At 40.0% G+C, this 17,526-nt stretch overlaps 1 protein-coding gene across 1 annotated transcript in view; it reads right to left on the bottom strand.

Moving 5' to 3' along the window:
* Positions 1-16,414, bottom strand: part of Pak5 (p21 (RAC1) activated kinase 5) — a 282,318-nt gene extending 265,904 nt beyond the window's left edge. Inside the window, exon 1 of the mRNA XM_085696776.2 lies at positions 16,256-16,414. The gene's annotated coding sequence lies outside the window, so the exon portion shown is untranslated. The remainder of the gene's footprint in view (positions 1-16,255) is intronic.
* Positions 16,415-17,526: the final 1,112 nt, after the last annotated feature.

The raw sequence follows: 17,526 nt of genomic DNA, 5'->3' as shown, positions 1-17,526 counted from the left end.
TTTCCAAATCATCTGCTTGCTCTTGAATCCTTACCTCAAGTTTTGATTCTAAAGGGAATGTCAATCAAAATAGAAACGGTCAAAGGACTGAGGCTTTAGAAGTGAGAAAGTACTTTTTCCTATTGTCTTTTATGAGCTTCTTTCAAGAATTAAATGAGATAAGAGTATTAGAACTCAGAGAACTCAATTGCTATGAATAGTGTGTTCATAGGATTTCAGCTAGCGTTGCTAACTTTGGCTTCAATTCTGAGAAATACCTTTCTACAAGCAAATACATTTATAAAACTACACATGACTGTGATGATAAATGACTATACTGCTTGTTATGTATACTAGGATGTGTGTTTTAGAGTGTGCTCTTTGTGATTAAAAAATTATTTACATTGAAACTATGCATTACACCAGCAACCAGTCCGGTTCACACATTTTGTGTTTACTGTGCCTCTTGTTTACATCAATGGCCACCTCAAGAGATAAACCTATTTATAAAAATGCCAGAATGAAATGTGTTCTTTGTATGGTAATTTTTTTAAGTTCATATTTTTAAAAGATGTGCCTTATTTGGCTTTCGCAATGTACCCTGTTATGTTGCATCGTGACAAAACTACACACATACATTTCTCAGAAGAAATCCACATCTTTGTGTAGCACGGGGCCATTTTCTGCCTCTCCTTCAAATATCACCATTCCACTGTGGCTGATCTGACCCCTCTATTTGAAACAACGCTTATGACTGCCACTGACGCCAACTTTCTGATCCCTTTATCCTCTCCATATTCTTCAATCCATCATCTGCTGCTGACACTGCATACACTTGCTCACAATGCTCACTGTATGCTCTCTGTCAGTTATTCAAAGGATGGGCTTATCAACTATGTTCATTACTGTGACCCCTACATGACCTAAAGACACAAAAGAGACCACAATGTCCATCTATTGGAAACACGGGTGTCTATTTGTAATAGTAACTGTAACATCTGTTTTCAAATATTTTTAAAATCTAGTCTGTCAAAGGATAAAGCAGACAGGTATAGGTACCACCTGAATAGGCAGATCTAATTGTATTTATGCACTTTAAATTTTGTATTTATTATTAGTATACATGCTTATATGTACATGTGTGCAGGTACATGGGGATGCACCTGCTACCATGAGCATGTCATGTTCAGATGGCAACTTTGGAGTGAGTTATCTCCTTCCATCTTTATGTGGGTTTGAGGAAGCAAAGTCTGGTCAGCAGGCTGTGCAGCAAATGCTTATACCTCCTGAGCTATCCTTCTAGCCCTATGGTTATTTATTTTACTCTTATCAGTTAAGTAATTAAATCAAAACCAACAGTTTTTCTGTTCTACAGTGGTGTCAACAGTCAGTGCAAACTCTGGACCACACAGAAAAAAAAAGAACTCCTCTGTGGGAGGATTACACTTTGTGTTTAAAATAAAATTGAAGTCAGAAAATGAATGGAAAGCTGCTCCAACACTGCCCTTTTCTAAGCAAATAAAAACTCTAGGGACAGTTCTGGAATTTTCTGTCTCATTTGCTCTGCATTGCTTTTAAGCCAGGTATAGTGATACTATAATTCTTAGTACCTCAGGTGATTCTCATGTTGGTTTTTAGATTTTTCCACCCATTCTATTGAACACAAATCATTGTTACGATTTCTCTCCATTTTATAGTACAAACATCATGTGAATGGCTACACTACAATATCATACAGAATGCACATGATGTGAAGACCCTACCCTACCATTTTTAGGATGCATATCATGTACACTACAGGCTCTACTCCATTACTCTATACCACTCCTTCATTGCTGGTGGGAGTGCAAACTCGTAAAACCACTTTGGAAATCAGTGTTGCTGTTTCTCAGAAAACTGGGAATTGATTGACCACAAAACTCAGCAATAGCATTCTTGAGCATATATCCAAAGGATGCTCAATCATGCCACAGGACACTTGCTCAATTATGTTCATAGCAGCTTTATTAGTAAAAGCCAGAGCCTGGAAACAACCTAAATGCCCCTCAACCAAGGAATGTATAAAGAAAATGTGGTACATTTTCACAATGGATTATTACTCAGCTGTTAAAAACAATGACATCAGAAAATTTGAAGGCAAATAGATAGAACTAGAAAAAATCATTCTGAGTGATGCAACACAAACCAAGAAAGACAAACATGGTATATATTCACTCTTAAGTGGATATTTTCTGTAAAATAAAGGATAATTATGCTGTAATAAAGAGATCCAAAGAGACTAGGTAGCAAGGATGTTTCATGGAGAGGGTGGGGGGAACACCCTGATCTCCCTGCAAAGGGGAAATAGAAGAGATTTCAATAGTTAACTGTGGCAGGTGGGGATAGGCACATTAGTGATGAGGTTAGGGGTGGAGGGAGAGTACTGAAAGAGACTACTAGAAAAAGGTGCATTTCTGGGTAAAGTAAAAACCTAGAACAAGGAAATCTTCCAGGAAACTCCAAGGATGGCCCCAGCTGAGACTCCTGGCAGTTGCAGATAAGTAGCCTGAGCTGGCCATCTCCTGTGACCAGGCAAGACGTAGTGGCATACCAACCCAGTCTAACCTTTGGCCTAAAGTCTGTCCTACCCATGCGATGTGCTAGTGTAAGGATAGTGGTAGATATTGAGAGAGTGACCAACCAATCACATGTCTAGCCTAAATCCCATCCAGAAGAGTAAGACCATCCCTGATACTAACAAGAGCACCGGGACCCACAAGAAGGATGGTACAGAGGCCCAGGATAAAACCAAACATGACTGGAGAAAAATGTCAATATAATGATGTCTAAAGATATTCTGATATACTCATAAATTGGTGCCTAGCCTAATAGACTAACTATCATCAGGAAGAATTCATCAATCAACCAATGGAAACAGATACAGACCCACTGTTAAACATGGGTGGAGCTTGGGGAATTCTGCAGAAGGAAGGAAGGATTGTAGGAACCAGAGGAATCAAGGACACCACAAGAAAACTCACAGAATCAGCTAACCTGGCCTCATAGGGGCTCACAGAAGCAACAACCACAGAGTCTGCACGGCACTGACCTAGGCCCTCTGCATAAATTCTACAGTTGTGTAGCTTAGTCCTCTTGTGGGACTCCTAACAGTGGGAGCAGGGGCTATCTCCAACTCTTTTACTGGATTTTAGAACCCTATTCATCATACCAAGTTGCCTTGCTCTGCCCTTTCCTGAACAAAAATGAAGGAGAAGTGGATTGGACAGTAGTAATAGAAGAGGGTAGGGGAGGAGATGGGAAGAGAGGAGGGAGGGGAAACGGAGGCTGGGATGTAAAAATAAATAGATTCATTAAAAGTATAATTTCTCTTATAAATAATTTTGTAAAATGGCCTATGTTTCCAGTAAGATTTAAAAGCCACACTATTTAAGGAAGACATGGTACCAAACCATAAAGGAACCTATTCTATGGAAAAGTAACACTTTCAAACAACACTTTAGGGACACAGAAGATGATTTAAACAAGGAAAATTACATAATTTTGGATAAAGGACTAGCAGTAACTGTAGCGGTGGTCCCTAACCTTCCTAATTCTGCAACCCTTTAATAAGGTTCTTCATGGGACCCCCAACAATGAAATTATTTTAGATGCTACTTCATAACTGTAATTTTGCTACTGTCATGAATCATGCAGTAAACATCTGATATGTGACTTCTGTCATAAAGGGGTTGTGATCCACAGGTTGAGAACTTCTGGACTATGGAAGGTGGAGCCTGTGATGCAGACAGGTGTTTCTCAGCTACAGGACATGGTTGCCAAACACTCAGCATCTCTCTCTCTCTCTCTCTCTCTCTCTCTCTCTCTCTCTCTCTCTCTCTGTGTGTGTGTGTGTGTGTGTGTGTGTGAGAGAGAGAGAGAGAGAGAGAGAGAAAATAACAATGAGAAATCTATATTTCCCTCAGAAACTTCACACTATGTGTGCCAAGAAAAATAAAATTTAGCACTGCTCTATACTGACATCATAATGTGGTTAATATCAGATAGAGTCTACAGGTTCTGCACACTCAGGATTTCAAAGGAAGGCTCCACATATTCGTAGGCTAGTGAACTCTGTGTGGTAAGTGGTCACCCAACGTAGCTACACAACAGGCTGACACCAGTACTTGTCTTGGTAATCTAACTGAAGTGTGCAAGGTAACTGTTATTGCAGAGAGCATCCACACACTATTACTGAAATCTCTTTCCAGTTTCCACTGTAGAATCGTCTATCTTCAGGAACATTGCCGCAAACAAAGCCAGTGGGAACTGAAGAGGTCTTGAGACTCAGACTGAGAAGCCCTTGCTTTAATTTATTTCCCTTTCAAGCCTTCTTAGCTTCTCATCATTTGCTGGTATGCCAATTGCTACAGAAACAGTAGTGTCAATGAACTGGCGAAAACTGAATGATATCTCAGTTTTCCATATAAAACTCAGTTGCTGTTCAAATAGGAAATGTCCCAAAATCAGGTATATTCACCCACAAACTTGGAACAACGAAGCGGTAGGTATAATACATCTAGTAATCAAGTAATTATCCATAATGATTGTCAAGAAATTCAGTTATTTTCTCTGATGTTGAAAACACACTTAGATAATATTGTGCTTCGTCTCCCTTGTTGTTTACAATCTCTTTAAGCTCTCTAGCTTCTTGCCACATCTAATGGTAGAATTTCTGTCTTCCTCTAAGAATCAGAGCAGGGAATAATTAATCTTTACCTTTCTTTCACTGATAGAACATAGAAAACTAATACTAGTCTGGAGCTTTTTCTTAAAGGAAATAGATAAGCTATTTCTAGCTTCCATTACAAAACATTAAATTCGTAGCCATATTTTTACCCATTTGAACTTAAACATTTTGGCCTATGAAATAGCAATATATCCACAAATTACATTAAAGGTCTGCCAGACAGGAAGCTAGATGGTGTGATGCAAAAGTGGAAGTACAAAATAGCTACTTCAGAATTTTCATTCCAGTGCAAGACAGAAGTCCAGTAGACAAACAACACATTGTAGTGAATGTCTAGGGATAAGTCAGACCAAACGGAATAATTTGCAGTGGTTTCAGTGAGTAGATAGTAATCGGGTGGCTGGAACGCTCATTTTGGGGGTAGAAATGAAGAAAAGAACAGAGAGGAGTGTAACTCAAAACCTAAGTGAGAGTGACGGGGGGACAAGATGTACAAGTAAAGCCTTCATCTGCCGATGAGACTGAAGGAGGTGGGGCTCTGAGAGGGAAGGAGGGTAGATCTACCAGAGCAGTGAGGAGCTGGGCATACCAGGGAGGCTGCCACTGTCTTCAAACATTCTGGAAAAGTTGAGCAAACTACATTGCAGATGGCTCTAGCACCCCATGTACAGTCAGTGGATGAAACAGTTTTGTGTGTAACATTTGCATGAAACCCCTATATAGCTCCCTTGTACTGGAACTCGTCTCTGGATCACCTGTAGTACTTATTACAATGCATAAGTTAAGAGTTTTAATGCATTCCTTAGGAGAAAGTGACAAGAAAACTGGCTTGCACATGTTCAGTATAGGTACATTTTTTGTTCAAATGTCTTTTGATCTGGAGATAGTCAAATCCACAAATACAGAGCAATGTATGGACAGCTGTACTGTTCACTATGAGGCATTAATAACTAGCTGTTGGTCAAATGTAATCAGAAGATTGATTTGGTACTTATTTCACGATATCTAAAACCTTTGGGATAACATTGTCCTAAAAACTTCATGGACAGGGAATGCTGTAGAAACTTTTTCAGTGCTTTTCTTTTACTCCCTCTTCCTCCAGTGTCCTTATTTTTACAGGGTAAAGCACACCCAAGTAGTAACTGCTTCTACATTGGAAAAAGAATCTTTGTTTTAGACAATTCTACTCTCTCCCAGGATGTTTTCTTCCTGGGCCAGTAAACTTGCAATGAAGTTAGAGATTAGTCTTTGTGTAAGCCTGGCTGCTGTTTTAGCTAATGATTTTCAACTGTTAGCCGCGTTGCCCCTTTTCCTAATCTTTTCACTTAAATGATCACCAATAGAAGTAAATACTCAAAGTGATATCCAGTGAACAGCTAAAGCATTTCTAAATTGTGTGTAATCCCTGTGTTTTCACTGGAAAGTGAAATTGATCATTGTTGTCCGTTAGATGTCCTATTTGGAACAAAACTTTGTTTGCTTCTTCTTTTTGCCTTCCTTTATCCTCCCCATCATATTAGCTGCTATTGAATAGATCATAGAATCGATATTGCTTGCACGAAGTCTTCTTGATTAATTTGGAGGGTGAGACTCTGGAAGAGTAGGGGTATAAAGCAGTGGCACACGGCCTTGAAGGAAGAACAAGGCATATTTCATAGCCAATGGGAAAGAACGTCAAATCCATTTAAAACCAGTACATAGGTTCCCAAAACAGAACATTTTTTAAAAATTATAAGTAAAACTCACTTTATAAAGGCAACAAGATACTGATTTTTTCTTTTCGTCATGCAGCTAACCATGACAGTGAGCACAGCAAGGTACGTGCCTTTATTTAACCTTTTCACGAGGAAATCTAAAGGCAGAGAAAAGCTGAACCTGAGGGTTGAGCACATTGGGGAATTTACAAAGATCTGTTGTTTGAGTGAAGCTTCATTTCCTGGATGTTCCGGGTTCCACGCAAATCTGCTCTGAGTATCTACTGAGTTGCTGTTGCCCTGTGTTTATGGAATTTGGATGCAGATAAACCAGTTTGGCACTTCTCTATACTGTCTAACTGCAGCACATTTGGCCTTGACTGTCTTATTTGATAACATTCTTATAATGATTAATTAATGTGCATGGGGAACATATTTTGATGATTGTTTACATCTTGTTCAGTATGTTATCTGCAATCACAGAAATGGAGTCTGGTTTGCACATAATCTGTCTGCTGATGCATAAACAGTGACTTATGTACGTGCCTTTGTGACAACCTAGAAGCCAAGCTTGCATTCAAAGATAAGGCAAAGAACCAGCCTATATCCCTTTCATCTCCTTTGTCCCTTGACTCCTAACAGCTTTATGACAGCACATCCTTATATGTCCAAGTTCGTTCATCCCCTGATAAGCTTTTATCTAGCCCTATTATGACCAGGAATCCTAGGAACATAGAATTCAGAACCTAGATACACAGAGAAAGGCCATGAATGGGCCCGCAGGCTCCAGGATTCCTAGGAACATAGAAGTCAAGGTGTTAGATGCACAAAGCAATGCCTTGAATGGGCCCACGGGCTCCAGATGGAACATGGTATCTTTGATGATGAAGAGGGCATTGCTAACAGAGTCAGAATGTATGAAGTCTAGAGCAACAAGCCCTTGTTACATATAGTATAATGGAAGAATGGTTGTTTTATTTTTCTTCCTTCTGTTTGCAAACTATTTTTTCTCAGGAAAAAGCTTATAAAGGATCATAAAACACCATTATTGGAGCTAGAAAAAATAGCTCAGTGGCTAAGAGTACTGGCCACTCTTCCAGAGGACTTGAATTCAATTCCAAACACACATACAGCAGCACAAAACTATTTGTAACTCCAATTTAAGGGGACCTGATGCCCACTTCTGGTTGATACACCTCCAAACATTCATACTTTTAATACCATTATATTATTTGAATAATCCCAGAAATTTTCAATTTTTGATGGGAGGTTCAGTAAAATATAAACTGATCTAAGGGTTACTTTTTAGAATTTTACACCAAAGTTATTTCCAGTATTTGCAGTGGTTAGGACATATTTAATGTACGGTACTCATGAAAAGTGCCTAAAGCTATGTTGGTACCCAATTCTGTCCTAAACTATCTCTTTGGTTCACTATTTAAGATTATTCTTTGTCGACATCTTCTCTCTCCCGAGCATAGAAATTCCCCTTCAAAACTTCAGTTGTGTGTGAGGATCATAAATTATCCTGCTCTTGGGAACCTGCAGTACATCATCCGTATGCCCATCACAGTGGGCGTACTGAGTAAGCTACATCACAGAGGATGGTCATTAGGAAGGATGATATTCAGAACTATAGGCCTCCAGTTCCTGGGAAGACAGATATAGTAGTTCCTTCTTTGGTTTTGTTTGATTTAGTTTTGAAAAATCAGTAATGAGCTCTGCCAGTCAGAGCACCAGTCTTCTCTGGTGTTCAGTGAGATGGAGTAGGCATGGAGTAGAGAAGTGAAAATTAAGCATAGTCACCCATGGGCTGTGGTCAAGTCCTGAGCAAACAAGTCTTGTCTAAAGTCTGTCTCTAGAGTTCTTGATACAGCTATCTAGACTCTGAAGCTGATTTGATACTTATTTGTTCCTAAAAGGTTTTCTGTGTGCATTTGCTTTGGGGAATTACCTCCTACATTTCTAGAAACTCAGGTTTTTTTATTCAAATTACATTTATTTATTTATCTATCTATTTATTATCTTTGTACTTATTATGCATGTGGGGGGTTTTATATGCCTTGGTGTATGTACAGGTCAGGGGCCATCTTGCTAAAATTGGTTTTCTCTGTTTATCATGCGGGTTCTAAGTGACCAAGAGGATCAAACTCGGGTCCCAGATGTGTGATAAAAAGCAAGCTCCTTTTCCTTCACAGAGCCATCTTACCTGGCCCTACTGCCAATTCTTTTGATACCATCCTAATAGATTCCTTTTGTTCTGACTTAGATGATTTCTTTCATTTGCACTCAAACTTAGAGCCAGTGGTGATACACCTGGCCGCGTCCCTGACACAGCAGATAATCAATGGGTTCTGTAACATGAGTAATTATAACCTGAGTGCATAGCATCGCCACATTTGCGATGTGGCGTTTCTGATAGTGGGTTTTCTGATTTGGAAAAATTCAGAAAGAGATTGAAAGAGAAAAATGCCACATTTGTACCTGCTGGAGACTGCCTCACTGTTTTCTGGCCATGTTTCTAGTTTTCCGGTGTCATAAAGCACATATTCATGTGTGTTACACGCAGTAGAGCTGCCTGAGCACTCTGCTTCCCACTATGTCCACAAGGCTCAGAATAACCACATTCAAGCCTTCAGAGCAGCCTGTTCTCTATAAGACCAAAAATACTGCCATCAGCCTCTGTCATTTAGTTATGCATGTTCTTCCAATTTTTAATATATATTATAATGAATAACCTTTGACTAAAATGTTGTTGGTATCTACTTCCTTCTCAACGACTAAATAGAAAATAAAAAGAAAGATAGTTTCTTTCAAACAATATGAATTTTAAAAAGCATTATCAGATATGTTCCCATTCATCTCTGAGAAGACTTTGTGTAGCTGTCCTACCATAAGCAAATGAGGGTGTCTTTCAATGCCTCCTTGTCAGTATAATTACCTTTACTATTTAATATTTAATACACATCTCACTTTTATTTTATCTGAATTTCTATTATTAATAGTAAAAAGACAAAATAGGTATTTCCACTTGTCTTTTTTATGTCTTCCTTTTGAATTATTTGTTTATATATTTGGAGAACAAGAATGAGGCTGATTGCTTAGGATTTTCAATAATGCTTCAGCATATTATCACATTCTCTATCATGGCTGGTACCACTGCTGCTCCATATATTTAAGTTTCATTTGAAAATGTATATATTTTCATACAACACATAATACATACTTAAATCACTTTTTTGTTTTGTGATTTTCCCAGTTGTTTTATATTTAAGAACTCTTTCACCTCAAGTTAATTATGTATTTTCCTGTAGCTTTGCTTTTCAACTTCTTTATATACTTTTCAATATAGCTGGAATTTACTTTGGAGAGTTGTGTAAGTCTCCAGATATGTTTTCTTCAGATATAGTCTATTTCCTTGAAGTTTTTGGCACACACTCCTAATTTTTTTATGCTTTCCCCATTCCTTCTTCCTCTAAAACTGATTTGAGTCTGTTCTTTCCAACTGATGTATTTATGAAATTCTTCAATAGTAATATACTGCTACCATGCTTGATTTTGATCATTAGATTTAATTTTATTTAAACAGAGGAGAAACCTCATCTTTCTCTACCTCCATGCTGCATGTACACACCTACACTAGCCAAGACTTTCAAGCACATTGACCAATCTCAACCTTCTGTAAGTACACACAACCTCTATGTACCTTCACCTCCCGTTAGTCTCTTTGTGTCTGTCTACCTTCAGCACCTACCATAACCACCCAGCCCTCAACACCATCCTTTGATATCACTTTCTTCTGCTTTAAAGTAGTTATTCATTCAGAAACATTTTGTTACTTTCTACCAAACCCTCTGCAATATCTATATAATAGATTTGGTGGTGTATGGTGGGCAAAAACTATTTCATAATATTTGTGTTTCTGACCATGAGTGAGGTATGGTTTTCTGTGTCCTTGTTTCTTGCTTTTATGTATCTTGAGAAAAATTTCATAGCTTTCTGCATAAATGTTTACATATTCCTTTTTATTCCTAAGTACTCTATGCACAATTCTTATTTTCTCTAGGTATTTATATACTCACGGTCTCATGAATAATACCATTTTCCCCAATATATTTTGTCAATAAGTGCTCGCATTTGGGATAGGCTTTTACTTTTGAAGATGAATTTTATAATCAACCTAATGATCTAATTGAAAGATTTATTCAACTCTGGGCCTACCATGTGTAACTAAAAATTAAGGAACATTCTGAGATTTGGTTACTTACCATGGAAAACTTTTTTAAAGCATATGAATTAGATGATATTTTATTATTTTGTGAAATAACTTTTAAGGAGATTTTTTAAGGATATGACTCTAAAGCTACTCTAGAAATCAAAAGGGTATGGTGTATTCTGACACTGAACTGTGCTACCTGCCTTCATGTGTGCTGTACAGTCTTTCCCAACCAAAAGAATCATCCCCTGAATTAAAAAAGACAAATGGTTTTAGATTAAATAAGGCATACAGTCATGCCTTGAATTAAATAAGACATACTAGCCAACAAAAAGCATACATAAAGATTTGACTGAAATATTCCAGGAATTTTTCCAAACAGAAATCAGCTTTACTCTTGTGTTAATCACAGCACTAAAGGTCAGAGTGATTTAAAGGTAAAAAAGAGCTTGTGTAGGTGGGTTCAGCAATCGCATGGTCCTCCAAAAGGGAACAATCTCTCTGTTTGCTAAGTTTAAGTTTCTTATCTTAAAAGAATCCTTACTGGCTGACTTGTCAAATCGTCGATGTGCTCAAGATGTGTTTGGTGTTCTGTATTCTTGGAAAGATCAGGTAGCTCCAGTGAAGGTTCTGAGAAGGTCTAAAGAAAGCCTGGCTCACAATCTAAGCTTAGTAATTCATTGTATTGTTATTATATAATATGATTACTTATTAGTTTCTAGAAGGTTAAAGATCGAATTTGGTGTTGTCTGAGACTGAGCATGTATTTGCAGAATACGTATTAATGTATTTTTTTTATTTTACAAAAGTCTCAGTTGCCAGAAAAATACTCTAATCCAGTTAACTGCTAGCAAGCCTAAAACTGATTCTTAGAAGGTGCATTTGTTAAAGCCAAGAATGCTCTTCTTTTGAAGCTAGGATGAGGTCCTAAATTGCTCTTTTCAAACTAGTAAGAAAAGCACAGGTTCTGAAAGAAGAATGCGTTCACATTTGCAAAGGAAAATGCTATGAGGCCAAGTATTCCTTCCTTCTATCCTACGTCAGACAAAGACAGAACAACTTCTGCATACAGGACACAAGCTTAATGAGGATGGCAAAGTTTACAGACATGAAGACAAGATAAGGAACAGATTATGATAGAAAGTATTATTAAAGACAAAAAGGTATTGAGAGAGCTGAGTTGATGAGGAAGCGAACAAACAGGTTGGACTAGCAAGACCAAAAGAAAAGTGTTTTGGACATTCATGACAGTAGGTCATTGTGACAGCAGCACGACATTCATAATGAAGCTGGACAGGTATGGTGCATTCCTAGCAGTTCCGGAAACTGTAACAGGCGTCCATGCAGCATTGCAGGCAAGGAACTGGTGTGGTCCCAGCCTCTGTGATGGATTGGGGGACAATCAAGAAGCCCGTCTTATTAGAAAGTTATACTCATGATCTAGGGAGGAGACTGTGATGTGGAGTTTCACAGTGGTATCAGAGATAGCAACATCTGCTTTAGACAAAGATGCCAAAGCTTAAATTTATAAGACTATGCAGTACTCTGTGGTGCTCAGGATAAAAGAAACAGAGGCATCAAAAGCAATTTCTGCTATTCTGCCTAGGTCATTTTCATAGACTCTGAATCATTTACCAAAATAAGAAAAAAAAAGCTGTGGTGTTTGGGGATCTGTGGGACATCACTGGTCAAAAAAATCCCATAGAGATGACCCTGGTACTGGGCTTAGTAAGGGCATTATTGCTCTGTTATAAGGTGAGTCCAGTTTTGTGTGTGTGTGTGTGTGTGTGTGTGTGTGTGTGTGTGTGTGTGTGTGTGGTCAAAGTTTAGGAAGTAATAGGTTTTCATGTGAATATTCCAGAAACTCTTATGTTTTATACTAGTTATTTCTCCTCCCATTCCCTCTACTCTGTCTTCCTACCCACCCCAAAACCCAACCAAATATCCTACCTCTGCCTCCAAAACCTCAGTGATCATTGAAGAAGTGGGAGCAGAAAGACCTTGAGGATGACAAGGAAACAGCCTTTTCCAGACCCTAAAGGACATCTACATCTGTGAACTTTAGCAACTGTAACAACACAAACAAGGCCTGTAAAAGGTCAAACCAGACAAAATCCAACATGAATCGGGGAAATGGGCACAGAGTTCCACACCCGATGACTCTCAACTGCTGGGAGAGGAATGTATTTTTCTTAAATGGTGTGGTGTCTGCTGGCTCTAAAGCACTCCATTAGATAGCAGCACACTGAAGCATGTATAGGCAGCATAAATTGGACTCCATGGATTTAAAAGAAAATAGGACAAAAAGTGGGATGGGAATTCAATAGGGATTAGATGTGCGAGGGGTTGGGATAGGAGTTATTATAATCCAAAGTATGTATCTCTCAAAGAACTAACAAAAATATTTAGAAGTAAACATCAAAGACAAACCCACAGGAAAGAAAGAAAATGATAAAATAAAACAGAAAGCTATGAACAGTTGCGACAGCTGAGGAGGTTAAGGTGCTTGTCCACAGGTCTAACTACCTAAATTCAATCCTCAAGACACCCATGATGAAAGGATCAAAATGATTAGCTGGCCTCTGACGTCTTTTTAAGTGCTATGGCATGCACATGCCCACACAGAGACACACAATGAACAAATGCATACATACATTCATACAGGCATACATAACTGTTTTCCTAGGTTGATCACACTCTACTAGATGGTTCTGTACTCTTGAGTACACAAGCAGCACAAATTGGACTCAGTGATATATATATATATATACACATATATACATATACGTATATACACACACACAAACACACACACACACACACAAATTTAGGAGGGTAAGGAGGATGAACCTGGGAAGATTTAGGTAGAGGAGTGGGGGAGTGAATACAACCAAAATTTAGGCATGCAACAAATTCTCACAGAACTAACAAAAATATATTTCTAAAAATTAAAAATATATTTAAAGTTACGCAACGCTTTTATGATTTATTTGTTTATTCATTTTAACTGTTATTTTTGTTGTTCTGTATTGTCTTATTAGAATACTCAAGAGAGACGACTATTTAAAATCACTCAGGGGCATCAATAAAAGACTGAAGTCCCAGTTTGTTTCACTTTCAATGCAAGTGACACGTGAATGAGGTATCTATGATCCTCCTCTTCACTGTCACACTTGGGAATACAAAACTCTGGTAAATTAGTTGGATTAAATAAACTTTGAAGTGTTTTCTGAACTTACGCCATCCTTTATATTCTGAAACTTGCTGGCACAATATCAATAGTGTCAATATTATTAGGAATATTAGGAAACTGAGTTAAATCCTGTCTCCCCCATATTCATGACAACCCAGAACCTGTCCATGTGACCTAATTTTGAAGTTAGATATTTGCAGATGTAATCAAATTAAGACATGACTAGAGTGAGCTCTAAATTCCACAGGAACACTGCCCTTATATAAAAACTGAAACCTTAACCAAGGAACAGAAACAGAGAGGGGGACCACATGAGATGAAGCTAGAGATAGAATTATGTGCTCCAGGGGTAAGGGATGCCTGAGTCTATAGGAGCCTTATTGGGGAGGAGGCACCCTCTCTTAAAAACACCATAAGATCATTCTGCTAACACCATAGTGTTAGAACTAAAATGCCCAGATCTGTAATACAATAAATTTCTACTGCTTTAAGCTACCAAGTTTGGGGTGAATGGTTATGTCAGTGTTAAGAAATAAAAACAATCTGGAACATTTAAGTAAAAGTATGTGTTTTAATCTGGCTTGTATAACACATATAATATGGGCTCCAAGCACATATATTTCGTTTTCAAAAAGGATTGTCACAATATCCAGGTGCTTCATATTGTTAGCAATGCCCATGCTTAACAATGTACATGGACTTTGCTATTCACACGCCCATATTGCTGATGAAGAAATTAAACAGCTCACACAGAATCACAAAACTAAACACAGAAGAACCAAACTACAAATTTAGCTTTATCTCACCACCAAGATGACACTCTATCCCACAAAACCGGCCTCTCATACTTGTCCATGGCAGCATACTCTGGGGATATAGGAGAGGCGTTGATAACCTGGGTTTCCAATGCCTCCAATCAAAACTTTTCATTTATTAGTTAAACGGGAAACTGCAACAACAGTACAACCTTTGTTCACAGCGAACAGTTTATTCTAATACAAGTATTCTCAGTAAACTTGTCATCAACTTCTACTTCTTTCATTAAAAGTTCTGCTTTGCATGCGTGTATTCAAAGTCAAGGTGTTATCAGATTGAACATTTGCAGCGTTAATTTACTTGAATGCACTTCCCTCTTGCAGTCCTGTTTCATTATCATGATACTGACTCTTGGAGATTCTTGCCACTCATTCTTGCCACTTGGAGATCGTAAGAATAGATAAAGGAGGTGCAGAGGAAAGTATCTAAACTTTATATTCACTGACAGATGCACAGCCTTCAATGATAAAGGAGGAAATAAAGGCATGGTTTAAATTTCCCTTCCCTCCCTCCCAGTGGGCCAAATGTAAGGTGTTGCAGCTGCTGTTGTAGAATGTCAACATCAAGGAGGCTGGTGCAGGAGGGGCTTCTACAAGGAGTGTCTGTCTGAACTCAAGTTAACGAAGTTGCCACATGCCATCAATTCCCACAAGAGGATCACTGGTGTTTTGTGAAGTACCCAGGACCCTGCAACCAGGTATCCCCATTTCCCCCAAGGTATATTCAGTTTTCCAAGCTGTTATCAACTCTTGACATTGCCACTTTCTTCTGGCTTCTCTTTTTCTTTATTTAAAAGACCTCCACAGATAGGCTTGTACAAGACTGGGGTTCCCTTAACTGACGACGCTGGCAAATTAACTTCTACCCTATCCCAATGGAAAGCTACAGATACACACGGTTTCAGAAAGGATGCTAACACTTGGGCTCCAAACTGGACACCGACAGTCCCGAGACTTTTCAAGTTCATTCTCTAGGAGATTGGCATTGCACACAATTTTAACCAATTTGGAAGTGGGGCTCTCTTCCACATTCTGCCCACCGGTGCCCACCTGCAGAAGTTCTTTCCATTGCTACCCACCAAGCAAACAGACAGAGACAAATAACAAAGGAAAACACAGTCCCATAAAGGTTCCGCTATTGCATCTTGTGGTCCACACCTGCTAAAAGACAAAAAACATATGGGAACCCTGCCCTGGCAATGCATCCAGCACTTGGGAGCAGCAGGCACTGTGGTACCATCAGCAGGGCGTGCGCGAGTACATACACAAAGAACTGATGCTGGGCTTGTTAGCCTTTCGGGGTACCAGCAGACTCCGAGAGCTGGCATCCAGGATGATCTTTTACACCCTCCATCCCAGCATAAAAGCACTATCCTTTATTTGACCGGTGAAGAGCCCAGGCTGGATGATATTGCATGTGTTGGGGGTTGGGGAGTGGGCGGACCCCCGATTCCTTGCCCATCCTAGGAGGTCCCTAGCCTTTGGCATCTCCTAGGAGATGCACAATCAATTGTGCTGTCATAGAGGTCTCTTTTCGCATCCTCTCTGGGCAAAGCCAGATGCCCGGCGTAGCAACCGTGCGCATCTTGGCAAGCGCCCATGCAAGCCGACCTGCCCCGTGCGCCTGCCTACCTGGTGGCTGGTTGTCAGTAGCGAAGCCGCGGTGCTTCATCTGCTTCTCCTCTGCTGCTACAGCTGCTATATCGCTCCAAGCGCCATGTTCCTGCTCTCCCCGGGCGCACGCTGGGGAACTACTACGGCTGGGTAGGGGCAAGGGGGGCGGGGGCTAACGGAGGGGTGGGGGCAGAGCCAAAGCTCTCTACTCTCCTCCCAAACCTCTCCCAGCAACTGAGCATGCCCAAACCGCCTGGTTTCGCCTCTAGAAGGACTGTCCGCTGAGACTACTCTGTTGCTCCGGGTTTTCGGGGCAGCCGGCTGTAGGAGAGCTGAAGCAATTGAGGGGGGGTGTAAAAAGGGAGTGTGGAGGGAGTGTCTGCACGCCGGAGCTGGAGAAAGCAGCCAATCGGATAACACTTTCCTTCTACCATCCCCCCCCCCAACCCCCGCGGGCTGCTCCCGCATGCCCCTTCCCCGCGCATCCCAGATAGTCCAAATTTTGTGTAGGACTTTTGCAGAGCAGTGCGACATCAGGACGCTACCTAGGAGCCTCTTTGCCCTCACCTGGTCTTGTGTTTCGCAAACTTTAATGAACCTATGAATTAAAATGCAGATTCGGATTTAACTGGTTGGTCCTGAGATTCCGCAAGCGAAATAACTTCCCAGGAAATATTTGGTGCCCCGCAGCTGGCCCTCTGTAAAGGTCAGGAGGTGCAAGAATTCAGACCCATCTTCTGTAACCTCTGTTTGGTCGTGTCCTTTAATCAATAATGGTCTCTTGAGCCAAAGGAGTTACCTTCTGCTCTGAATGGCGGCAGCAATTCAAGTTAAGGTGTCCCTGGGGATGTTGTGCCTTTCCTGGAAGGAAGCTCTGTAGGGAAGACACTGAAGACACATCATAAGGTGATTACTGTGATTAAGAATTTGACACATAAGAGAAGATGGACTCTTGGGTCCATTAACAATCGCCTTGATACTCTCAGTTAGGAGACTCCTGGTTAGTTGGCCTGTTGACCTGTTGTGTCATTAACAGTCAGAACCAATCTCTTGACTGCCTGCCTTCCTTCCCTGACCTGGACAAAACCTGGGTGGCTCAACGAAATGTCAAGGCACGGCTTGTTAAGGAGACCAACTGATTATGTGCACAGAGCCCTTTGGGAGCAAAAGACCGCAAGCCTTTTTGTTGAATGATGTTTGTGGTAAAGCTTGGAAGGATACCCTGTGGTCCAGATGCAACCCCACCCCTACTCCCTGTCTCATCCCCCCTCCCAATCCTTTGAAAGGAT

Source organism: Myodes glareolus, chromosome 10 (genome assembly GCF_982192425.1).
Source record: "Myodes glareolus chromosome 10, mMyoGla1.1, whole genome shotgun sequence".
Classification (NCBI taxonomy): domain Eukaryota; kingdom Metazoa; phylum Chordata; class Mammalia; order Rodentia; family Cricetidae; genus Myodes; species Myodes glareolus.
Note: the sequence above shows the minus strand (reverse complement) of the source record. Positions and strands in the feature narration are given on the sequence as shown.